The sequence below is a fragment of the Tamandua tetradactyla genome, chromosome 6 (genome assembly GCF_023851605.1).
Source record: "Tamandua tetradactyla isolate mTamTet1 chromosome 6, mTamTet1.pri, whole genome shotgun sequence".
NCBI lineage: Eukaryota > Metazoa > Chordata > Mammalia > Pilosa > Myrmecophagidae > Tamandua > Tamandua tetradactyla.
The window spans coordinates 115,867,367-115,893,068 of NC_135332.1; the positions used below are offsets into that span (position 1 = coordinate 115,867,367).

Sequence of the window (25,702 nt, forward strand, 5' to 3'; positions counted from 1 at the left end):
TCTTCTCCACACCTGCAACCTTTTCTTCTTTTTTCTTCTCCCTGGTTTCAACTCAAAACTGATCTCATGTAGTTATCCCATTGGAACAAATATAACAAGGAGGCACACTTCAATATTGATAATGACTAAAACTGAGTTGCAGGGAAGTTATGCAACATTCCTGAGATGATAGAGTAGATGGGAAAGCCAAGGTTCGAAATCGGATTGACATCCAAGTCCGCGCCCTTAATCTCTACCCCACACTGCCTCCTGGGAACTTCTACCAACCTGATACATGGTGGGGAATCCTCTCCAGAAGCAGAGTGGGATGCAGATGGTAAAAAGAGAAGCATGGAAGCTGAACAGTCACCTGTGAGCAAATGCCCCTTATCAAAACTTTTGCTGGTGTCTTCTCTCACCATGCTGATTGACATTAAATATCGATGATCTTTTGTTATTTTTATTTATTTATTTTGACCTTTTGTTATTTGTGACTGATGTATAACAAACAACACTTAGCTGGCCATTTGTATTTCTTCTTCAGTAGTAGGTTAGATTTGAAATTGACTGATGTCTAATGTCCATTCATTCAAAGGCACTCTATAAAGAAAATAGGAAAATAGTTTACTGCTAGATTATTATTTATATGATTTAACAATGAAATTTCTATATGCCATTATTATACAGAAGATAGGGAGCAGCTGCTTTTTGATAAATGCAGTTAAAGTAATAGAAATTATGTTTCATGTGCTTGCTACATGGGGTTTTAAGTAAGATAAAGATAGAGATACTGAGAATACCTGGAGGCTGAAAGTAGATTCCAATAGACCCATAGCAAATCTTAGGTCTCTGGCCAGTGTTTTGCTCCTACTTGTTTTAGCCATTTTTTCTCTCTTAGGTCACAGCTTTTTATTCAAGTTAGGCAATTTTCTTAATGCATTGCATCTCGGTATCACGGCCTGAGCAACTGAACAAAAGGTATATTTATTCAGAATTTGTTTTTCAACAATTGATATTATAGGGCTTGGGGATGCCAAATGATGCCCAATGGTTTGAGATCTGATAAAAACAGATCTATGCATTTTATGCACGTCTCAGTATGCACATTATCATACTGTTGGTAAGATGTCATGTTGGGAAGATCTTCTAAATCCATACTATTTATCCGTTTTTAGAGCTACATGACTGTAAGATGACCATAAGTACTTTATTATGACATGTTCTATTTTGTAGTTAGTGCTGTAAACATGTACATTTTGTCAACCCTCTATAGACTATAAACTTTGAGGCCGAGACTGGTGCCTCTTTGTTTCCACCATAGTATGTTACCTAACAGTATCATGAAAAGAAGGAAAAGGACATGGGAGTGTTTCTCTAGTAACATGGTGGATAAGTTCCTAGGAAACCTTTTCTGTCTCTCCCTGATCCATATATAGCATGGTTTATAAATGATAGCAAATATTTAAGTAAGATTCTAGGCCTGAAAGAAAGACAAATCTCTATTTGCCAGAAATAAAGAGGAAAGAAAACCAGAATGGTGATGACAGGATAATTTTATTTCCTAAGGAGCCATCGAGTAGTTTTAGGCACCAGGGATAGACCAAGGCGGCACAAGAGATCTGGCCTGTGACTAAGTGAGGCAGCAGGACAGGACTTTGAAGGATGACCCAATCCATGCAAAGCAAATACAAATAGCTCCAGGCCCAGGGAAGTGACAAGGACACTTGCCTGCTCTTGGGTCTGTAGGTGGGGAAAGGAGTTTGGGCCGATGTTATCCAGGTTAAGGCATCTGAAATAACACTACTTACTTGAGAAGAGAACAATTGCAAAATAATTTTGTATTAAACTAGTGTGAGGTTGTTGAAATCTCTGATGCACCCAGAAGAAACAAATGTGACATAGCTCCATAGCAAAAAAGAATGTTCACAGAAAAAAAAAAAACCGCCATTGAATTTGAGCTCACAATCACAAATAAACTACATAAAGAGATTTTCCATGAGGCAGAGATGTCACCAGTTATGAAAAACAGAAGTATTATTACCCTACGATGTTGAGATAATAGACCAGTTTGAAAGGGACTATTAAAATAAACATAATGATTGAAAATATAGAAGAAATAAAACCAAAAAAGGAAAAGTTTATTCTTAATTAATTTATATATTACTATAACAATAAAACCTTATTTTCCTCTAATGTCAGTGAATGGCACCTGATATAAGGTTCCAACTTCGTATAAAATAAGCCCATAATTAGTTCTTAGTAGCTAAAAGAAGCAACTCCTTTAAAATATTTGATTAATAATTTATTATGGTATTCACAAAATTAAACTAGGAAAATCAGTTTTTATGTCTTATTATTACATTAATATATTTTCAAGGTTAATCTTAAAAATAACATATTGTCTGTGAAGATGCGTTATTGGAAATTGTCCAACAAATCCAGGAAACATGCACTTCAACATGAGAAGCTAAACTCTTAAGAAAAACCACGAAAGCTCTTTTTCTGTAAGACTTCAAATCAAGATGATTCAGATCTTTCAAAATTTATTTTCAAAAATTACATATTCTGTCTACTTTTATATATTTGACCCTAAGCTCCAATGGGTAAAACTCCAAAATTGCTGACGGATATAAGAAAATTTCCATTGTGTTTGATTCTCCACTGTACAATCTTCTTTCTGATCCACTTAGGAGGAGGCCAATTGAGGCAGAGCATAAAGTAGTGAAATTTAACTTCTATTCCAATGTACTGGCCTCCTAAAAATCAAAGCCGAGTTTCTGACCTTCCTCATTGTGTTAGATTAGAGTTATACTTGTTTTTTTTTTAGAGAGAGGGAGGAAGGGAAGGAAAGACAGAGAGAAGGAAGGAAGGATGGGAGGAAGAAAGGGAAACATCTTTAAACATTTTCTTGTTTTATTATATTTTGTTTGTTTGTTTTTTTTTTTTTTTTTTTTAAAGGAAAGACAGAGAGAAGGAAGGAAGGATAGAAGGAAGGAAGGAAGGAAGAAAGGGAAACATTTTTAAACATTTTCTTGTTTTATTGTATTCTGTTTCTCCGTTTTTGTTACATGGGCTGGGGCCGGGAATCGAACCGAGGTCCTCCGGCATAGCAGGCAAGCACTTTGCCCGCTGAGCCACCGCAGCCCGCCCCTGTTTGTTTGTTTTTTACATGGGCTGGGGCCGGGAATCGAACCGGGGTCCTCCGGCATGGCAGGCAAGCACTCTTGCCCGCTGAGCCACCGCGGCCCGCCCCATATACTTGTTTTATACTTTCCCGTTCAATGGGCTTTGCATAGGTAAGGAAAATGTACAACTGGTCCAAAATTTCAAATCCATTTCAAAATGTCCAAATATTCTGATTTTTAATTAATAGGTTATAATGAAATCTTTACCCTTTGCTTGAGAGTTAGAAATCATGTTGACAGCGTTAGTTTTATTGATTACATACAATATAACACGCTTAAGATACTTATAATTTCGTTCACAGTTGGAGAGAAATTTTCCACCTTAGTATTATTACATGCTAATTTGTATACCCCTCAGATTAAAATGCTAACTTACACGAACTTTTCTAACATTTTAATCATTATTTTTATAATGTATAGATATTTATAGTACTCAGGTTTAAAATGCTGATTTACATGAATGTTTTTATTTTATTATATTCACAGTTAGAAATTGTTTTCCAGAGTTTTGTGTTTTCCCCCTTCAGAGGACTATCTGTAGCATAGCTCACCCAGAAAAAAAATCGTTTAACTTAGATGAGTTCATCTCAACATTCATTGAGGTTAGATCCTTGTCAAATAAAAACTCCACCAAATGAAGAATAAAACTGCATATTTTAAAGTTTAATTTTAAGATGAATTTTCCCTTTACATTTCAAAAAGTGAAGCTTATTTTGGAATTTAGGTTCCAAATATGAAAAATAGTGTTTAACTATTTTCAAAATTCTTACTCAAAAATTGACTCAACTTGTGGAGTTTGACACTCACTCTGCTTTCCCATGTTTTTAGAATGGCTTTCTGAGTAGCACAGTTTTCATTTATTTGAAAGGAGGTTTACAGTGGTCTTAGGAAAAACTTTCCTGTACCTGATCTCTCTTCTGGGCAAATGCCACAGCACCTAAAACCTGCCATTATGGATCTTTCCCTTACTTTAAGCAATGATTTAGTACAACCGGTTGATCACCCACCAAGCCTCTCCGACTAGAAAATCTGTTTATCTTGATGCCCTCCCTCTCACTTAACATCCCACCCCCACCCAACTGATCACAAACACTGTCCGAATTCCAACCCTCTTCTCTGCTCCTATGGCCATTTCGGGTAGCTCTGAGGATAACATCTCAGCTCCAGCTGTTAGAAGTCTGGTCCTAAGCTCGCTCTCTCAGCCCAGCAACCCTGATTACCATCATGTCTGTGGTTTGGCCACACTACATTCTCACCTTTCCCAAAACATTTTTGGCCTTTTCACAACTCGACAACTTTGCCCATATTGCTTTCTCTTCCTGGCTGTCCTTTTCTTCTAGGTCTTGAAGAATACCCTACTCACCAGTCAATATTCATCTCAAATGCCACCAACTCTGCGAAGCCCTCCCAGACCTTCCCCTCTGCTCTTGGCCAGCACATCTCTCACAGCGCATACCTTGTAACTTTACCCCTCTAGACTGGGCCCCCTGAGGGCAGGGTGACTCCTCGCTCATCTGTGTCGCTAATGCATCTGCATATGCATTGCAGGGCATGGCACATCGTGTGTCTGGCACAGAGTTGGGGCTCAGCACACATCTGGCAAATATATGTCTCAAGTAAATGCCAACATGAGGGGTAAACATCAAGCCACTCTCTCCAAATATGTTTACGAGGTTCATTTTGCTGAGATTGGAGGTGCCCAGTAACATGGGAGCACCGGGGGCCCTGTGACCCTGATAGAGCAGAGGAGAGGACAGCAGGCCGGCCATCAGCCACCCTTCACCTGCCTCACAGTGGACAGGACCAAGCCAGAGTAATGTCATCAATACCAGGAAGCTTAAAACTGAACCAAAGATAAGGGAAGGGAGGGAGGGAAAAAGGAGATACTGTTGAACACTTGGACCACTTAAATGACAACTCAGGACAAATACATATTTATATGATTCTTTTTTTGGGGGGCAGGGCATGGGCAGGCACTGGGAATTCAACCCGGGTCTCCAGCATGGCAGGAGAGAACTCTGCCTGCTGAGCCACCGTGGCCCACCCGACAAATACATATTTTTAATACCTCCTTCCTACCCTTATTTCACACAGCATCCCTTGAGCAAATTAATAGACTTCATGCTTACCCTCCCTCTTGATCTTGACATAAACTGTTAAGCTTAGGTGTGAGAAGATTGTCCAAATGCCTGAAAACTTGAATTACATCTAATTCTAATATAACAGTATGATGCTGACAGGGCGGTCAGAAACTCATAACAGGTGGATGACACTAGATCTGAAACCCAAAATTCTACTCTGAAGTTTAGGAAAAGAAACACATTTATTGTACCTCATGTGTTTGATTTCTGATGAGAGATGATATGTGGGATTTCCTTATTTAAGGGACCAGCAGGCACACACCTGTGAGTAGTGTGGGACTGTGGCATGATTAGCTTCCACTTGGCCTCCCACAGAAATGGGGTGTGTGTGTGTGTGTGTGTGTGTGTGTGTGTGGTATGTATTATGCATTTGCAATTAGATAGATACCAGTGTGCTCTCTTCATAGGGGCAGTATTTGTTGGTACGTCTTAGATTTGTAAACGTCTAACATTATGATTCTTTCTTCTCCACACTCTCTAATTGTTAAAATACCCAAGATAGTTCTATGCAGAGACATTTAACCAACATTGGTTCAGGCAAAGATAAGCATTCAAAAATTACGGCGTAGCCATCTGTCTAAATATCTTAAATGTGATCAACACAAAGAACATATTTCTTTATAAAATATTAAACCACGTGTTTTTGTTTCCTAGGCTGCTCAAGCAAACACCATGAAATGGGTTGGTTAAAAATAGGAATTTATTTGCTCATGGTTTTGAGACTAAAAGAAAGTCCAAGTCAAAGCATCATCAGGACGATGCTTTCTTCCCGAAGACAGGCTGCTGGTCAGTCTTAACTTCTCACGTGGCAAGGAACGTGGCCGAGTCTCCTGGTGTCTCTCTTCTCTTCCTGGCTCTGGTGAATTTTTAGCTTCTTGTTTTCCTGGCTTTTTCTCTGTCTGTCTGAATTTCCCTCTGCTCATAAATGACTCCAGTAATAGGAGAAAGACCCATGCTGATTGGGCCGAGCCACACCTTAGCTGAAGTAGCATCATCAAAAGGTGCTACTTACAAGGGTTCACACACACTGGAATGGATTAAATTCAAGGACATGTTTTTCTGGAGCACATATAGCTTCGCAACATCACACTATGTGTCTATGGATTAGGTGATAAATTATAATGAATGGAACGAATGCAATGGGCTGAGAGGATATACATCGAATTTGAATATCACAACTAAAAACCCATGTTCCTTTATTTGATCATTTTTCTATTTTTGACTTTGTTTTTGCATCACATTTTCCCTAAAAGGATTTTTTTGTTTTGAGAATTAATCCCATTTATGCATGATGAAGCATGGAAATAACTCTCACACTATCATGGCCATCCTATCACCAAGGTAAGATTGTCCTCACATTGTCCACAGTGCATGGCCTGGTATAAGTTTAAATGGCAAAAGGGAACAGGCTTCCACCACCCCATATATGACCCTCCATTTCCATAGAACTAAAAAACTGTCAGGATAAATCTCCTGAGGCTCAGTTCGTAAATTCCTTCCAGTAATGTTGTGTGTTGCTTGCCCATTTTAAGGCATGACTTAATAGATGCTATGAAATTTTCTAGCTCCTGTAAGAATTCTGTGCTTCTGAGTATAAGCTTTATACTCTTAGTGACATCAGTTTGTTTTAACATTTACATCAGGTATTCTATTATGGGAAGAGATGCAAATTAGGCTTCCCTTAGTTTATTCTGAGTCTCTCATGGGAAGAATTTTGAGGAAAAAACATTTGAAAATCCAAAAGACCTTACACATCATGGTAGCATAGTTCAGTTTCTCCTTATCAACTCATCTGACACCTTTCTGGAAAAAAAAAATGCGTATCTTATACAGGAGACAATCACAAAGAAAAGAGGAGCTCTTTGGGGGTGAAATTGGGGACAAACGAGAACTGCAGTGCTTTGGTGAAATGTATCTGCATTAGGTACCAGTTCTCAATCTTCCAGCTCCCTCTAGGCTTCCACCCCTTCTAACTCCCCCACCTGCAAGGTCAGCTACTCCAAGGAGCAATTTATAAAGTTGCAGCTCATATTGTGGTTGCAGTTCCAGAACTGACATGAAATTAAATCAATCTGGAGTGCCGTAGGATACAAAAGCTACCTTCCTAGTTTACTGAGCCTTCAAAACTCCTAATAAATCTCGGAAAGGTAGCATTCCACCATTGACTGCCCAGTTTCTTCTCTCACAAAAGGACCTTGAAATGGAAATAGCAAAGTTTTCTTTGAGGCCATATTTCATACCATGGAGAGAAAGCCATCTAAGGAAGCCACATACTTAAGCACCCTTTTCCAACTCTGGGTCAAGCACTTTGTAAAATGATGTTAAATGAGCCTGGAACTTACTCCTCCACGTTCCAAATGGCTGGGGCCACACGGTCGGAAAACATCCATGAAAAGTTGATTGTACCCACAAAGTTTCTGTATATTTTGTCAAGAGCACAAGGTAAGTCTACGAACCCGTAAGCGCGCCTTTGCCACAAATGGATAGTCCCTTAAATTCCAGAGACACTGAGGCTTATTGGTGGAGGTTCATCGAAGTATGGCAAGAAGGGAATCTGCAGCTGTGACATGGGATCCCTGAATTATACCTGTAGGTACCTTGCATGGTATTTCCCCCCAAATTTTTGTCCACCTGGAACCTCAGAATGTGACCTTATTTGGAAATAGCATATTTGCAGATGTCATTAAATTAAGATGAGGTCACACTGGATTAGGATGGCCCCTAAATCCAATTACTGGTGTCCTTACATGAAGAGAAGAGGACACAGAGACGCGCGCGTGCATACAGAGGGCAGCCTGGGAGGCCGAGATTGGAGTGCTGCTGCCACACCCTAAGCAGCGCCCAGGGCCACCAGAAACCAGAAGAGGGAGGGAAGGGCCTCCAGCCCCAGCAACCAGAGCTTCCAGAGGGAGCACAGCCCTGCCCTACCTTGATATCAGACTTCTAGCCTCTAGAACTGTGCGAGAATAAACGTCTGTTGTTTTAAGTCATCCAGTTTGTCGTGCTCTGAGCCCTCGAAATCTAAGAACTACCTCGAGAAGCATTTTTAATATTTTAAAATTTTAACCTTAAATCATTAGTCAAATCTACCTTTAATCACAGGGCACAGGGTCAGTTTTTTAGTCCTTCCTTGGTGCCAAGTGCTGTGCAACATTTTGTAGAAACGTTAGCATTTCATTTTCCCAAAACCTCTCTGAGTTGGGTGTGTTATCCTCCCTATTTTACAAATGACAAAACGAAGGCTCAGGGGGTTAAGATAATTTGGCGAAGGCGACATGGCTCCTTAGTGGCAGGCTGAGGGCACGTTGCTCTGTTTTGCTGGATCATTCTCCATGGGGCAAGCCGGCAGCCAAGTGCGTCCCAGCCTGTGTTCAATCTCCCACATGAGGGGCACATGAAGCCTGGGCTGTGTTTAATCCTGTCCTGAATTTTACTGGAAAGCCTTTCACAGCAGCCCAAGTGAGGGAAAGCGATTTGTTCAGGATGGATGTGGCCACCAGTGCATTATTTCCCTTAATCTAAACACAGCCTCAAGCACACATCATTGATCACGCCTCCAAGCCGAAAGGGCGCGTTAATGCCGGCCGCCAAATATTATGTTTCTTAGGCAGCCCCGGCGCTGTCAACCACATTTCCTGATCTACTCTGATTAGATATATAAACAGCTTCAGTAAAACAGAACCCAAGTTTTGCTGTTAAAAATATAAGATAAGGCTTCCATAAAGATTCATCAACAGCAGACATGCTAAGCTGGGCCTGAGCCCTCAGAGCTCACAGCTTTTCCCTTTTTTTTTGGTTTTGTAATATGGGTCAGTGGGCAAATAACTGTGATTTATAATAATGTGTTATAGTGGCTAGTGCTCTAGCTAAAGGACACGGGGAGAAGAAAGAATTGAGATAGTTGAGCAGAGTCACAAAGTGGTTGCGTCTTGATGCCCTAGCCCCTGACTGACATTATCAAGGGGGATTGATGTGCATTTTGCATCTGGTGAGAAGTGTCACTTTGCCCCAGGGAAGAGGTGGGTTGATGCCTGCAAGGTGCAAATGCTTGAAGGACGACCAAGCACTCCACAGAAAAGCAAGTGAAGTATGCAATTAGGGGAATGAAACAATCACAAAATATCTTATACCTTTAAACCATCTCGTATGTTTCAGATGCATCATGTACCATAGACGTGTGCAAGACAGGAAAAGTTCATGAAACTTCATTATAGGTATGGAGTTTTTATTGGTCTGCATCTTAAAATGCTCTCTAATATTTGCCAAAAGATGGACTAAATGATCTAAAGTATTTTCACATTTCCAGTTTCTTGGAAGGAGCACATATGCCTTTTCCAGATAATTTTTATGCCTATTTTTCATAAAGAAAAAGGATAATGAATATCAGTTCTAAATAGGAAAACATAAGGTGTGAGATATTAAGAGGACTGTTGGAAATTTCTTGGTGGGATAATTGGAGAAGTTAGCATAGTTTCATATATATGCTTTGATATTTAGATATCATTTTTAAAAGATACTGTGCTGATTTAGAGTTGATTATTCCCCACTTTAAAGATGACTTACAGTTTTCCTAATCAATACAATTTCTACTGAACAGTAAAAATAATTACTAACATTTACTAAACACTAGCTACCAAGCACTGTTCTGAATATTTGCACAAATTAGTTGTGAAAATCCTCTCAGCACCGATGAGTTTGTTCCTTTTTCCTTCTTAATCTCAGAGGCTAAGATTACACATGCAGAATTTAAACTTTTTTTGAATCAAAATAATATTCTTCCAGGATGAGGCCTGTTTTGGGTTAAGGTCAACTATAAATAGGTCTTTTATTTTTCCAAGCTAAGAGTTTATATTTTTCCCCTGGAATATAATAATCAATGGTTCTCAACTTCTGGCTGCCCACCAGAATCACTTGGGAAGTTTGCTGTAATGGTTTCCTGGCTGCTAAAACAACTACCATACAGTGGACTGGCTTAAACAATGGGAATTTATTGGTTTATGGATTTGAGGCTAGGAGAAGTCCAAAATCAAGGTGTCAGCAAGGCCATGCTTTCTTCCCAAAAACTACTGCTCTGAGCTGACTGCTGGTGATCCTTGGGTCCTTGGCTTTTCTGCCACATGACAAAGCACACGGCAGCATCTTTTCTCTCCTCTGGGTTCCGCTGACATCTGGCTTTTTCCCTTGGCATTCTTTCTCTGTCTGACTTTTCACTCTGCTTATAAAGGACTCCTGAAATTAAGGATTAAAGCCCAACCCAATTAGCTGAAGTAAAGCCTTGGACACAATGGGTCGGGTCCACACTCACTGGAATGCAGAGAGCTGTACCAAAAACATGCCAAACCTGGGATACACAATTCAGTCCACCAACTTGCCCAAAATACAATTTTTTGGATCACAGCCCCAACTGCTTAATCTTTAAAGATGGAACTCAGAAATCTGCATTTCTAACAAAGAAGATGATATTTTTACCCCTTTCACAGACAAGGTAACTGAGTTTCACAAAGGTTAGAGGACAGCCTGAAGTTACAGTGATAGTAAGTAGAAGAACTAAATGCTGGCACTGGACAACCTGTAGGTTTTTGTTAATTTTTTTTTTCTTATTGTACTTTAGTTGGTCTGAGTATCATTTATACTTCTTTAGGAACCAACATTTTTTCTCTGGACTAGGTACCCAAATAGTAAAGACTAAAGTGATATTCGGCTGTACGGAAGAGTACATTCTGGGAAATTGGGTAACTTTTCTGAGGCTTTCAGAAAAATGCACACATGTGGGCTGTCTTTCATTTTTTTCCTTTAGGTTAAATATCCTTAGGTCTGATTCACATGTACAAACTGGTTCTAATGATGAAATTGTCCCATGAGAACACCTTGGACTGATGTGGGCCTGTGAGCAGAGCTTCCTGGGACTCTCAGTATTCTGAGTGCAGGGGACCTAACCCTGATCCTAGAATCAGAAGCCCTAATGCTAGAGCTGCCCTGCTTCCTTCCTATCTGCTCAGCCCTGAGCAAATCTTAGGATATGTTGGGATTCCTTTTAGCTTTTGCTCCTGAAGTTTTAGGGGACCATGAAACACAGTTTCCAAGAATGCTCTAATAAGGAGGTCTTGGAGCTTCCCCAAACAAAGCAGAGTTTCAGGGCAAATGTTTAATGAGCCTATTTCTGAATAAAGACAAATTCTTCATTTGCTTGACATGGCACTAACACACCCAGCCAGAGGTGTTAGGGAAGGACACAAGCCACTCAGCTTTTCATCTGCAAAATATCTCCATGTTATTTTAAATGTTCACTGAAACACAGTTTTCAATATTTTCTGAGGAAGGAAATTTTATATTACAAATGTTACACGCAAGGCCTTTACTGTGACCTAAGTTATTTCCTTAATTTTGTCTTAATACCCAAAGACACTAGGCTGACACAAACAGATCTAGGATTTTACTGTTTAAAGCTTGAAGCATTTCTATGTAATCTATGTAAATCCAGATAAGGGTTGCTCTCTTATGGGGCATTCTTTGAGTGTGATTTCCTGTTTAATCAAGGTAAGGAAGAGCCCTCCTATCACAAACTGCAATCATATGCAAGCCTTTTGCACCCATGAGAGCTGAAGGACCATCTCTGGTTCTTAAACAAGCTGTTTACTCTGACCTCTGAGTCCATGACTGCAGCTGCACAAACTGCGTTTTCTTTACACTCTACTGTAACACCTCTTCCTCAGATACCGGATCATGCAACTGCCGCCATGAGGCATTGCCAAACCCATCCCGTTTTGCTGGTCAGTGTCTGTTCATTATCTAGTTACATCTGAAATAAAAGCGAAGTTGACAATGATTAGGTTTATAAAATAATAGGACACTTCTTTGCAAACCCACTTATGAAATATGATTGACCCTTCTAGAAGTTCTCTTAAACGGAAAGAAGTATCAGTCTCCCCAGCTAAAGAGTGATCACCTTGACTCCTGCCGCCCAGCCTTGCACCTTCTCTGTGCCCCCACTGCTATTAGCACAGCTCTGGGCTCCAGGATTGCTGACTAACTACCTAAAAGTAGCTTTATGCCCTACTTTTGACTAAAACGTCTTTCAGAATGCAGCTGTGATTAGTGATTAAGCCCTTTGCCTTCAAAGCAAATACCCAAGAAATGGTCATTTTTGGTTTGTGACTAATCAGATGAAATGCTGACTAATCTTCCTATTTGCAGATGCGATGCTGGCTGGACTTTCAGAAATACAAACTAAGGAAGTAGTTTAAGAATTAGCAAAGGTGCCTTAATGAGAATTGTTTTAGTGTTGCAGGACATTGATATGAGTAGCTAGAACACTTTTTGAGGGTATTTTATAATCTTATAGCTAGATCTATGAATGAGCCCATGCACAGTGTGGCAGGAGATAAATAGGCTAAATTTTCTGGAAATTCTAAGCATAGTTAAACCAGTTAATACAGAATTTTATGGAATTTTGAATACTAATCCTCTAATCCAGGGTTTCCTAATCTCAGAACTATTGATATTTGGAGTCAATAATTAGTTGTTGTAGGAGACTGTCTTGTGCATTGCAGGATTTGGGGGATCCTACCCACTAGATGCAAATAACAACCCCACCCCCCACCCAAGTTGTGAAAACCAAAATGTCCCTGCCCCCTGTACTCTGTCTCCTATCAAGAATCACAACTCAAATCCTTCCAAAGTCACAGAAGACAGGATAGTGAACAAGCTGCACCTCCACCAATGGTGGGAAAAGGTATGTATGTCTTATGGGCCAGTTGTAGACCCTACAGAAGGCAGTCAGTTACTATTGATCTTGTAAAGGACCCCTCCCAAAAGGGCTTCCCACCAGAGATGAGGCAACCTAAGCCAAAAATGGATGGATAAGTGATAGAGAGGAAAAAGTGACCGGTGGAACAGACTTCACCCACACCAGGCAAACACAGGGAAAGGCCCCCAGCAAAGGAATCTCAGGACCCAGAAAAGTATCCCTCGAGAGCCTGGTCTGGGTGGCTACCATACCCAGGGAATACCAATGCCGGATGATACTGCACTAGTCAAATAAGACATCTCCTCCTCCCATCCCGCAGGGGTCAGAGACAGCATAATGAATATGGAAGACAGGATTGAAAGAAAGATGGCAAGTGATAATGCATTCCTCTCCACACTGCGGGCTTCCAAGCCCAAGGTGGGCTGGACTAGGAGAGGAAAACATTTGAAATTGGATGAGCATCTTTAGTTTTGACAGTATTGGACTGACAGTTTCATTATCGAAAAGTGACTAGAAGGTTTCAGCCTAAGGGCTAAAGAGATATGAGTCCACAGGGTAGATTTGTAGGGTTGAACTTAAAAATAACAAAATTGATTCCATCTTGTAATTTACCACGTCTGGTTTATTCAGTACTATAAAGGACACATTACCAACTTTGAGAACTTCCAGCTAAATCAAAACAATATACGTTCTGCACTTAAATTGCCATTTTGACATAGAAAACATAGTGTTTTCTTCTAAAGAAAAAATATTGGCTTCTGACTAGAGATGTCCAAAACATTGTCCCAGCTACACACTGTCTTGGCTTCCTCCCCAGTAAATGATTGACTTTCTTGGTATTATGTTTGTGCTTATTTTCTTTCTTGCCATGTCTTTATCCCATATCCCATAGTGATGAGACACAGCACAGTCCACTCTCTTCTCTAGACGTAATGAGGGAATAACAATAAAAGCTCTTATATTTACTACATCCAAGTCTCTAAAGGGACATATTAATAAATGGGACCGTAACCAAAGGACAACAACCAAAGCATGGAAAGTTCTAGAAAGAACATCCCCAAAAACATATTGGAGGAAATTAACATAAGTATAGAGCAAAGAGAAAGAATGAGATAATTCTTCCCTTAAAAGGAAGAATTCTCTACTAACGCAGAAGACCAGATCAGATGGGGATATAGAAAGCAGGTATAAGGTTAAAACATGAGGTATCTTTTGAAGATTTTGTCTGAGCAGGACTGAATGGCCATCTGTCAGAAAAATACCACGGGAGATCTTAAATTGGGTAAAAGGAACAGTAGAGGAAATGGTCCTTATTGAAGTTCATTTATTGATACTATTTGGGGTCCCAATAGGCACGGGGTCTGGCTGGGGACAACTCTAACATCTCTGTTCATTATCATTGTCATTTCCAGTCCCTTGTTTATGGTTCTCAGGACAGCCCCTACCCATAACCTCCAGCTTTGGCCTCTGCAAGAGGCAGGGCATGGGCCTAAGAGTGAATTAGATGAATAATCTCTGCCAGCACAATGAGTGGGGATTAGTCACAGAAAGATTTTGCCTTTCCTGATACTGGACAAGCAGGAAATGGACTTCTTTTTATTTATCTTCCCCTTCTGGAAGACTAAAAGGATGAAATTCAGAACCCAGCCTTCCTTCTGGTCTGTAAGCAAACCCTTCAAGTAGCTGATGTCAATCTGATCATTCCGGATGCTGCAGGTGAGGTGACATGATAATTTTAGAGCCTCTGGCTTGGCCATCAGCTACAGAAGCTCACCTCTCTGTCCAATAAATATCTGTTGAAACAAATGACTCAATCAAAAAATTTAATTTTATTTTCTAGAGAAATACTTTTTTCATTGCACTTCTAACAATGAGTTATAAGGGTGACGATATGGTTATGAAAAATGGGTATCTGTTATTCTGAAGGATTGACTGTGTGCTCATTAGAAGATCCTTATCACAGTGGTGAATGGTGTTTGCCTTCAGGTTCTATAGAAATAAAATCAGGAGCCAAAAAAGACCAAAGTAGCATTGTACCACACCAACCTAAGGAGCCAGGGAACTGGTAGAGACTGAACAAAGGAGAGTGCTATTAATATCCAATTACCATAGAAAACTGGAAGTTACTTAGAATAGGGCCTGGCCCATCCAATGAGCTCAGTAAATGCCAGGAGGATGGTGATGATGATTCCTGGTGATAAGTCCATTTGTAGTGAATTTCAGATAAACATTGTCAAATGATACATTGGTGAAGTTATTTCCATTTTAAGTGGAGATAATTATTTTGATGATCTCAGGAAGAATGTTGCAGAATGGTCCTCAGATGCCTTTCACACCAGCAGAACTTTAATCTTTGAGCTGGCCTCAGTCTTCTTTTGAGCTGGAATTTAGTAGCATTGTTTTCACTGCATGTTTTTTTTTTTTTAATGATCACTTTCTATTTACTTACAGATAATTTTTTTTATTAATGGTTGTATTTAAAGTTTCCTTCAAATGTTTTTATTTATGTAGCTAAAGCAAGTTAATTTAAAGAAAATGTTATTGCTAGGATAAGGCAAAAATTCTGACGGCAGAAGGCATATGTCTAAAGTTTGGGAAACTGATTTGGGGTATTTACCTGAACTGATCAAATCTCCATTGGAGTCCAAATGTTTCTGCTCAGGAAAGATATGGTACTACATAGAACATACCTTCCCAAACCCCTCACCCCTCAACAGGCCAGGTGATGGATTGAAGCCTTTCCTGCACAGATTATAATGGAGAGGAGGACACCCAAGTGGTGACTACACAATCCTAGTGCCAAATGCCTTGGCTCCCCTCTCTGTTGGTAGGTGGATCTAGTCACTCTATTTGACAGCAAAAGTAGAGCCCGGCCACATGGGGCTTGTTCTAGTTTGCTAGCTGCCGGAATGCAACACACCAGAGACGGATTGGCTTTTAATAAAAGGGGATTTATTTTGTTAGTTCCTCAGAGGAAAGGCAGTTAACTTTCCACTGAGGTTCTTTCTTACGTGGAAGGCTCTATTTAAGCACCAGCCAATTAGTCAAACGTCCTTCATTGCAGCAGGCACGCCTCCTAGCGGACAGCAGATGTAATCAGCAACAGATGAGGTTCAGGTACCATTGGCTCATGTCTGCAGCAACAAAACTAGTGCCTTCACCTGGCCAAGTTGACAACTTAATCTAACTACCACAGGGCTTATCCACACTTGTTCCAGTGGAGTGCTGGTAAAGGCTTAACACCCTGGGTGGTGGGTGGAAATCTGGTTGTGCCACTTGCTGATTTCAGTGCTGTCAATATTCCTATCAGAGCTCATGTCCAATCGCCTCTACTGTAAACGTGGGATCATGTGGCTCCTTCTTTTTCTCTCCCAGGTCTGTCTTCCCTCCTAAAGTTTAAGCTCCATAAGGGAAGAAACCACATCTGCTTTATTCAGCATGGCAAACCCAGTGTCTCACACAGTCCTTCCACCTAGGAGATGTCCCAGGGGCAAGAATTGGACGTTGAAAGAGTAGATAATGTGAGGGTAAATAGAGCTCCCCAAAGGGCCCATTTCCTTAAATCCTGCAGATTTCGTAAGTTTAGGAAAGTGTCCCCCCACCTCCACACCACTCCCATATTCTCTTTCTTACCATGAGCAGCAGACCCCATAATTTCAAAGAACAGTGTAAATGGCTGTAACTTCAAAACGAGCTGTGGCCGGAAGGAAGTAAAGCAGCGCTGACCGGCTCAGTCCCCCTGGTGCAAGCGCCCTTGCCTCCCACGTCCCACCCCTCTCCCAGTGAGCGCAAACCCCATGCTCCCCACTCCCCGCTCCCCGAGCTCCGACTTCGGCTCCCCTGACTCTCCGAGCTTTCATTCTGCCTCTGAGACTCAGGGAGCCCGGAATGGCAGACCAACCCGTTGGAAAGTTAGGGAGCATTCAGTCCTACGATCCGCCCCCGCCCGGAGAGCGATTGCTGGATGGTGTCCACGCGAGGAGCGGCGTGAGCGGTGGGCGGAGGTCGAGGACCGTTCCCTGGCGGTGCCCGCAGCTAGTTCTCAGCAACCGCCCCGGGTCAGGGGCGCGGCCACCTCTGCCGCCCCCTGCCGCGGAGAGTGCACGGCTGGGATCCACGGATTCACAGGTTCAGGGTCCCCTCTCCCATCCCTCTGAGTGCAGGATTGATGACTGACCTTTCCTCCTGTGGGCAGCAGCCTTCGGGGGCCCACACCCGCCTTTTGCAGGGATATGGCTTCAGGGGCGCCACGAGAGCCTGCCTTCGACCCCCACTTTTCTGACTGCCCTGCCCCTAACTATGGGGTGCAGAAGGTCTGTGTGGGACCACTGTCGGGTTTCACTCTGCTTCAAAGCCAGGGGCCTGGCCAGACAAGATGAAGGCAGTGGAGATGTTCCCCAACCCCCTTTCCAACTCCCCAGCCTGAAAAGGACTGAGCTCGTGTGTCCAGCACCTTCTCTGTGCCTGGGCCTGGAACCCTAAAGCGGAAGGAGCCCGCAGGCCACCTTGGTTCAGTTCCCAAGGCTGTCATAATCGGCTGGGTGACCTTCGGCAAATTATTGACCTTTCTGGATCTTAGTTTCTTCATCTGAAAAATGACTGAGTTGGACTATGTGATCATGAAGGCACCTTTCAGTGCTGACGTTCTGAGATTCTAAAATTCTACTTCCTGAGAATATGCAAATATAACACCTTCTCTTCCCTTAGGGATACACTGAACTCTTTGAGAACAAGACCAACCCTCAGAAAACAAATGCAGAGGGCTGCTTTCATATACCATCAAAAAAGCACCTAATATATATTTAGAAGTTCCATATTTATTGAGCCCATCATATGCATAGCATTTGACTAGGTGCCAATGGCAAGACAAAAAATGGATGAGCTGTCCTCAAAAACCTTAGAAAGTATATATTTGGAAGCTGTGTACATTAAGGCATATCAATGTGAAAGATTATGACACAAGAAGGGACCAAAATGGAGAGTAGAGAAATTGGGTGTAATGCGGAAGATTGAGACAAGATTATTCTAGTTGCCCTTGAAGAAGGAAAAAACAAAAGCCTTTTATATTTAATTTGGATTACTGCTAAAACTGTGAAAGGAAGCAAGACTACTTCAGGTGAATTATTTTTCTATACCAAGACTTAAGACAGCACAAATGCATCCTTAGCGCAACTAATAATAACGCCTAAGTTCTGTTTCACATAACTATTATCATTCACTGCCATCTAGTGTTAATCAGATGAAGGAATTTTTTTTCCATATTATTTTGTTTTCCGCAATCCTTCTGCTAGCTTATGAATTCACATTACAGTAGGGCATGCAAACATTATCTTCTAAATCCTCACCTGAATTTCTGTCGTACTCTCTCAGCCCGTTCACCAATCACTAGTTTTGGTCAAATCTCAGTTTATCTGGAATGCCAAAGCAAGGGATTTTTGTTGTGGCTGTCATATGATATGAAAGTACAGTTCCAGCACAGGATTGTGTTAGTTACACCCAAAGTTTCTTCTTTCCTTCCTTCTTTCCGTTTTCCTTCCTTCCTTCCTCACTTCCTCCCTTCCTCCCTGTCTCCATGCAAGTATTTTCCCTCCTGTGGAGCACCTATGGGTTCCTCAGCCAAAGTGTGTTCACTGTTATTGACTGCTCTCTCGTTAATTATTGCATAAACGAATGAGGTAAAAATAGCTGACACTAACTTAAGGAATTACAACTGAGTTTTCCAGGAAAGTACCGGGCCCTAGTGTAGCAAAAATGGTTAAGGAAAAGAGCCCTGGGATCTCTTCTTCTGTAAAATAGGGAATATCCTAATTACTTTCTCATATGCTAGCTATGATTTACTTTATGGGAAATACTTAGAATGGTGAATACCGTGATGTGCTGGAGCTGGTTTGTACTGGCTCACAAGGACTGACAGTGTACATCTTTCCTGATTCTGCAAAGCTTTCCCAACCCCACTTTCAATGGTAGTTTGAGATCAGCCATGTGGGAGTACTGACATCACAGAAACTGGTCAACTCTGTATCTCAGCCCCGCCCTCCAAGCCTGGCTCACCAGCACGCCACCGGTCACATGAAACTAGTAAGTTCTCTATAGATGTTCACGTTACTATTACTGCCCAGTAGATACCCCTCCTCCCCTATGGTTTTGAGAAAGCATTATGCTAACTAAAAAAAAGATTGTGAGTTAAAATAACACTGATGGGATTCCTTTAGCAATTTATTACCCCATGGGAATCAGTGCATACATTTTTGGCATAGATGCTAATCTTTAATTCATATTAACTGAGTCTTAACTCTATAAAAGTAAGACTCATGTTTGCTTTTCTCATTGCTGTAACTCCCCACACCCAGTGCAGGCCTAGGACAGAGTAGGCATCCATAAATATTGAAATATATAAGTAAATGAACAAAAATTTTCCCAATTCTTACATTTTCAAAGTGCTTTCACATCTTTTCCTCCAAACGACCCTTCGATGTTCATAGCTCCAGTTTTATCCTCGTTGCATGGGTGAGGAACCTGAAGTCTAAAGAAGTACCTAATTAGTGATTTGCTTTCTCTCATCATCTTGTGTCCATTAGACTAACATTTCCCAAAGTGTGCTCCCACAGATCCTAAGTTCTGAGGATGTTGATGAATCTTATGTGACAGGAGCATCCCTGGAAAGAGTGAAGTAAAAAAGAAATGAATTGGCTTATTCACTGCAGGTCTTACCAGAACCTTTATGAAGTCAGCATGCGTTTTGAAGCCTCAAGGGGCTTGTTCGTGATGATTAAAGCAGGGCTTCTCAAACTTGAATGTGTGTGTGAATCTCCTGGGAATCTTGTTAAAAGGCAGATTCTAATTTAGCCTGTGATTCTTCATTTCTAACCTCCGAGGTGAAGCCAATGTTGCTGGTCTCAGACCACACTTTGAGTAGCAAGGCACTAGAAGATGCTAGAGTCATGAAGCAGAATTTGACATCCCCGTGAAAGAGCAAACGATACCACTGAAGCTTACCCAACTCCCCGTCAGAGGCTAGTCTGTAAATAAGCATGCTGATTAGAGGGCTGAAGGAGGATGGGACAAAACCATGAAAGGCAAGTATGGGGCAGGCATGGGTAGGACTAAATTTCAGTACTTCACTAGGTGGTCTTACACAGCTAAGGTCAGGCCGTAAGTCAGTGAAGGGTTTCAGGAAGGGTTAAATGACCCTTCAGTTCGCATATGGACTCAAGTAGTTTCATCTGTCACTAAAACCCATGTAAGTGGGAAAGAAAACCAGGTCCAATATTGATCCAAATTTAGTGATGATTTTCCCTCCCTGCCCACAATCTTAAGTTCCATGGTTTACGTGTTAAAGAGTTAAAAACTCTTTAATCTGTTATTCAAAATGGGATGTACCTGGTGCCTGCTCATGCAAAAAAAAAAAAAAAAAAAGGGATGTTACTGTCAGAAACAGGAGGGGTAAAAATGGGCTGGACTGAAGAGTTTAACCTGGGTCAGATGAGGAGGTGGCATTTCAAAATACAATTAGATATTGGAAAGCTTCATATGCCCTCCTATCTAATAAAGACCCTTCTTTCTGACCCAGCCCTGCTCTAGTCCTGGAACTTAATTTTGGCACCTGTGTTCTTTAGCAGCTGCTGATCTCCACTGGCTACCTCGCCCCCAGCAACCTGACTCCTCTCCTGGGTGCCTTGGCAACTGTGTTTTAATAACCTTTGTGGGTCATACGATTCATAAATGTAGAGCTGGGATTAGGCTAATGGAGTTCTGATAAGATTCTCCCACAGTGTTTCCACCAATGTTTTCTTTCATTTCTACCAGTTACAGCTTGACATATTTTGATAACTTATTTGAAGCAAAAAGGCTAATAATTTATGACTTCCTTATTGTTCAAAACTTTTGTCAGTGGAAGGCAATAATTTTGTTAACTTGTGCATTTTTCCCTTGAGTTCTTTGTGCTAAATTAATTTTTTCACTCTTGCTTTTGTACTTTTAGATTTTTCCCTGCTCATCTCTCTTCAATACTGATTTAGGTTATTCTCTAGTAATTAAATTTCTTACCCCAAACAGGGCATCTTATCTTTTATTAAAGTTCAGGCTTGTTGTAAAATAAAAACTGATAGGTCTTATTTTATTTCTGAATTATTTATGTTTTTGAAGTTTTGTTGTTTCTTGATTTTTTTTAGCTTTTCTTTCATCTTCTTTGGTGTTTTGAAAGGCATTTATTCTACAGAAATCATATTCTTGGTTAACTAACTTCTTTTAAATTATTTAACCTATATTTTTTAAGTTTCAAATGTCAGGTTGAAAAAAATATCTTTAGCTTCAGTTTTGTGGAATTGACTCCTTGCTAAGAAAAATGAGTGATATAGACTGTTTACCATCCCTGTTCACCAGCCATAACTGTGAAATGCAAACAGTTTGACTTTTTTTAATAGTTGTCAGTGATCGATAATGAAAGCATAACCTACAGTTACAAAGAGGCTGGCTTAGCCTTTGAAATGTAAGCAGTGATAGTTTATGAATGGGTTAGTCATTTTTCCCCTAAACATCTGCCCCTATGTCCTTGTGTTATAACACACACAGTGCTATGGAGTTCTTGATCTCTTGGAACATTTGCTGGTTAGTAAGTTTTTATAGGTGTCTCCTGTTCCAAAGTTTGGGTTCAGGCATGGTTAGTCAAAAATAAGTTTTAAAATATCACAAAACAACTATCCAGTAGGAACTTGGAAACGTTCATGTTGCAGCCCTACATTTTACTGCTTTTGTCTTATCTAGGGGGGAATTGTCACACATGTCAAGTGGTGCTCCTTGTTATGGTGAAAAATGAAACACAGCGTGCATTTTTCCATTACTTATATCCCCAAATAGTCAAAATATATACACATGGAAGAACAGAGCGTTGCCTTTTTCTAACTTGTTTTAAAAGAGCAGTGCAGACAGGCTAAAACCAGCCGGAGTACCATGGGTCAAAAGTGTTATTAATGATGCAAAGCTGAAACCCCTGTCTAAAGCTGACTTTTCAGAATATTTACATGATAAGGCTAAGTTGGATGCATATTTTTGTGTTGCTTAAATCTTTTCCTTTGAAGTGATGATAGCGGCTTAGTGACTAAGTGATTACATTTTATCAGTGACCCATTAGTTGTTTAATTCTAAAGCATTTGATACCTCTTGCCTTAATCAAAATTTTTGAATTGCACACATAAAACTCTGTATTTTTACACAACAGCCCCATTGTCTAGAGCTAGTTTGTTGTTTACCCATCAGATTCCTATAGCTAATGATATAATACCATCATTTGAAATACACTGTTTCAACCAGATTTCACATTTCAAAAATTATCTACAGTGCTTACTTTGGCAGTACGTGTACTAAAAATTGGAATGATGCAGAGAAGATTAACATGGCTGCTGTGCAAGGATGACATGCAAATTCGTAAAATTCGTGCATGATTATTCTGTACCTACATCTTGTCTAATAAAAAGAAATTTAAACCCTTATCTATAATAGTAGCTTTCAGTATAATCATTTGTAAATATTTCCTAGGATGCTATTTTTCAGAATGTGAAGCTATATGTATATATCTGTGTGAACTTAAGTTCTGCAGCTAACTACAATTTTCTTGTATGATACAAATATACTTGTAATGTTTTTCTAATGGTTTCCCAAAACAGTTATTTAGAAGCAAATATTAAGAATGAATGCAAACATTTAAAAATTGTACTTATTTTTGCAATTGGCCTTGTAAATGGCTTACTCAGAAACAAACTTACTTTCTTTTGTACTGGTCCTTTCCAGGCAGGTAATGACCTGAATCTGAGGAAATATCTTACCCATGCAGCAAAGTTGTACTTAACCTGAAAGACTTACCCTATATGTTGCTTTTCAAACCTTAAAAATTAAAAGTAGACCCATTGGCTACTTTCAGCAACTCAGCACTTTGGGCCATGGTTTTCTTCTGTTTTCAAAGTGTGCTAGGGTAATTGTGTACCAATCACGGAGCACTAAGGCCAGCCATCCAGCTTTTAAGGGATATTCTTTGTGGTGGACTGAATTGTGTGCCTCCTCAAAAGACGTTCATTATCTTAAAGGAAAGTTCCTGTAGGTGTGAACTTATTGAAAATAGGACCTTCTGCAGATTATTTTTAGTTAAGCTGAGTCAGAATGCGTCTTAAACCATGATACTGGAGAATTTCCCTCATAAAGAGAAGAAACCAGAAGCCAGAAGTCAGAGAAACATAAGAGGAGCAAGAAGCCGTAAAATGGTGAAAACTGTAATAGCAAAGCTGAGCTCAAGGACATTACCATGTGGTGGAGGGCTGCCATCACCAGAACCCTCCCGACTCCAGACAGGGCCTTGAAGTTGGACTTCTAGTGTCTGAAATCACAGGACAATATATTCATGCTCTTTAGCCAGCCCATTGGTATGGCAGTTGTCACAGCAGCCTGTCAAGCTAAGATACTCCTGTTGCCACATCTTTACACTCAGAGAGCATGAGTGAATTCCTCGGTGGTGATACCCTTAATCACAAGGAAATTGCCACATCAAGATTATCCTTATTATAAATGCTGGGACTTGAAATGGCAGTGTGCGAACATACTTCAAAATGTTTTCATTGAATTTCGCTTTTTCTCTTACTGGCTTTTCTTTACAGTTAAAATTGCATATATTAAAGCCATTTAAAAACTTAAAAGTTTGAAACACTGGACAGATTCCATAAGCAGTACACTTCATATCATGAAATTAACATGTTTTGGGTTTCTAGGATTTGATAAATTCTACGGACTGCTCTTCAGAGTCCCTGATCCTCAGGGTTTGAGCGTTATTTACTGGCATGAGGTGAATCCATTGCAAGGTATGTGCAGTGGTATAGTAATTATGGGATGGTAATATGTACGACCTGACCTTGTACACAGAGTAGTAAATCTGCAGTGTTTTGCATGAGAGAAGGGCCATTTTGTTTTCCTTCAAACGATTTTTCTGGGGGGGGGGGAGTTCTGCCAAGTGAAACAGGAAGGTGGAAAGCACACCCATTTTTACAGGCAGGTTCCAGCTCCCAAGGAGTTTCCTGGTTTCTCATCTCAGCATTTGAACGGCAACCATCTGGGTCACCACGCAGCCTGCTGGTCAACTGTGGATGAATGCTAGAGTGGGAGACACTTGGAGTTCCTTGTTGAAGACCGCAGTTTGTCTTACTGGTCTCATTCCTTCTCAGGACCTACCCAGTGTCTCCATCCAGCACCACAGTAAACTTGGGGTTTGCAAGTTTGTATGGCTGTAAAAGATTTCGTGTCTGCCTGTCATGTCCTGAGAATAAGCGTATGTGAAGTCTCATCCTCAGCTCCTCCATTGTTACCATGATGCTTTCCTCAGAAATGTTTGGCTTTTTCAGAATAAATAATCTTGTGATGGCAAGGACTACAGGTGTTGATTGGCTTGTAGAGTTTTTGCCATCACTGAACCAATTTGTAGACTGGAAAACAATTATGTTTGTTGAGCTACTTGATTTCCCTGCCTCCCCCCCAACCCATGTTTCCAATTTGTTTCCTCTTCTTTAATAAGGGAGCTTAATCTGAGGATCCTGCTTTGACCTGGACTATACCTGCAGCAGTTTTTGGTGAGAAATTCATGTTCTGACAGTAAATGGAAACCTCTGTTTCTATGGGGCAATAGACAAGTAGTTTTGTTTTTTAACAAATTCTGAACTTCAGTAGAGCATCAAAATTAGATTCTCATCAGTTTGTTTAGAAGAGGAAGTGAAGGCTTCTTTCCAGCCTTTCCTGGAGTGGACACACTGAAGAGACCCCTTCTGTCCATGAGCTAAAATCACCACCCACCTTCTCCTCTTTTCCATCTTTGTTTTTTAACCTTAACAACTGAACTTACAACTGATAAATTTCTCCTCTGAAAGTTTCCTTCCTCAGCGTTCATTTTTTAAAACAGTTTTTATTGTAAAATATGACATGTATACAAAAAAGCAATAAATTTCAAAGTACATTATAATAAGTATGGAACAGATTTCAGAGTTTGTTTTGGGTTACAGTTCCACAATTTTAGGTTTTTCCTTCTAGTTGCTCCAGGGCACTAGAGACTAAAAGAAATATCAATATAATGATTCAGCAATCATACTCATTTGTTAAATCCTATCTTCTCTGTTATAACTCCTCCTCCTCTGATCCTTCTCCCAACCTTTAGTGGTATTTGGGCTATGTCCATTCTAACCTTTTCATGTTGAAAAGGGGTGTCCACAATATGGGATAAGGGGATGGAACTAGTTGATGTTCTTGGAGAAGCTGGCCCTTCTGGGTTTCAGGACTTATCTGGCCTAGGAACTATGTGGAGGTTGCAGGTTTCTGGTAAGTAAACTCAGTGCATGACATTTTTGTAGAATTTCAGATAGCGCCCTAGGCGTTCTTTAGGGCTAACAGGAATGATGTTGGTTGGAGTTTGGCAATTAGCATTGTCTAGCTGAAGCCTGCATAAGGGTAGCCTCCAGAATAGCCTCTTGACATTATTTGGATTCTCTTAGCCACTGATACCTTATTTTTTTTACATTTCTTTCCCCCCTTTTTGTCAGGAAGGCATTGTCAGTCTTATGGAGCAAGGTCCAGGCTCATGCTTGGAAGTCATGCCCCACGTTTCCAGGGAGACTTTCACCGCT

General features: G+C 40.6%; 1 long non-coding RNA gene and 1 other non-coding gene across 2 annotated transcripts; one reads left to right on the forward strand and one right to left on the reverse strand.

Moving 5' to 3' along the window:
• Positions 1–500: 500 nt before the first annotated feature.
• Positions 501–19,705, reverse strand: LOC143686304 (uncharacterized). Its single transcript, XR_013177016.1, has 3 exons — positions 19,481–19,705; positions 18,398–18,463; positions 501–579 (listed from the first exon to the last, which is right to left on the reverse strand). It is a non-coding gene; the product is annotated as an uncharacterized LOC143686304 (long non-coding RNA).
• A 2,682-nt stretch (positions 19,706–22,387) lies between these two features.
• On the forward strand, positions 22,388–22,497 carry LOC143689239 (U6 spliceosomal RNA). Its single transcript, XR_013178696.1, has one exon. It is a non-coding gene; the product is annotated as a U6 spliceosomal RNA (small nuclear RNA).
• The last annotated feature ends 3,205 nt before the right edge of the window (positions 22,498–25,702 follow it).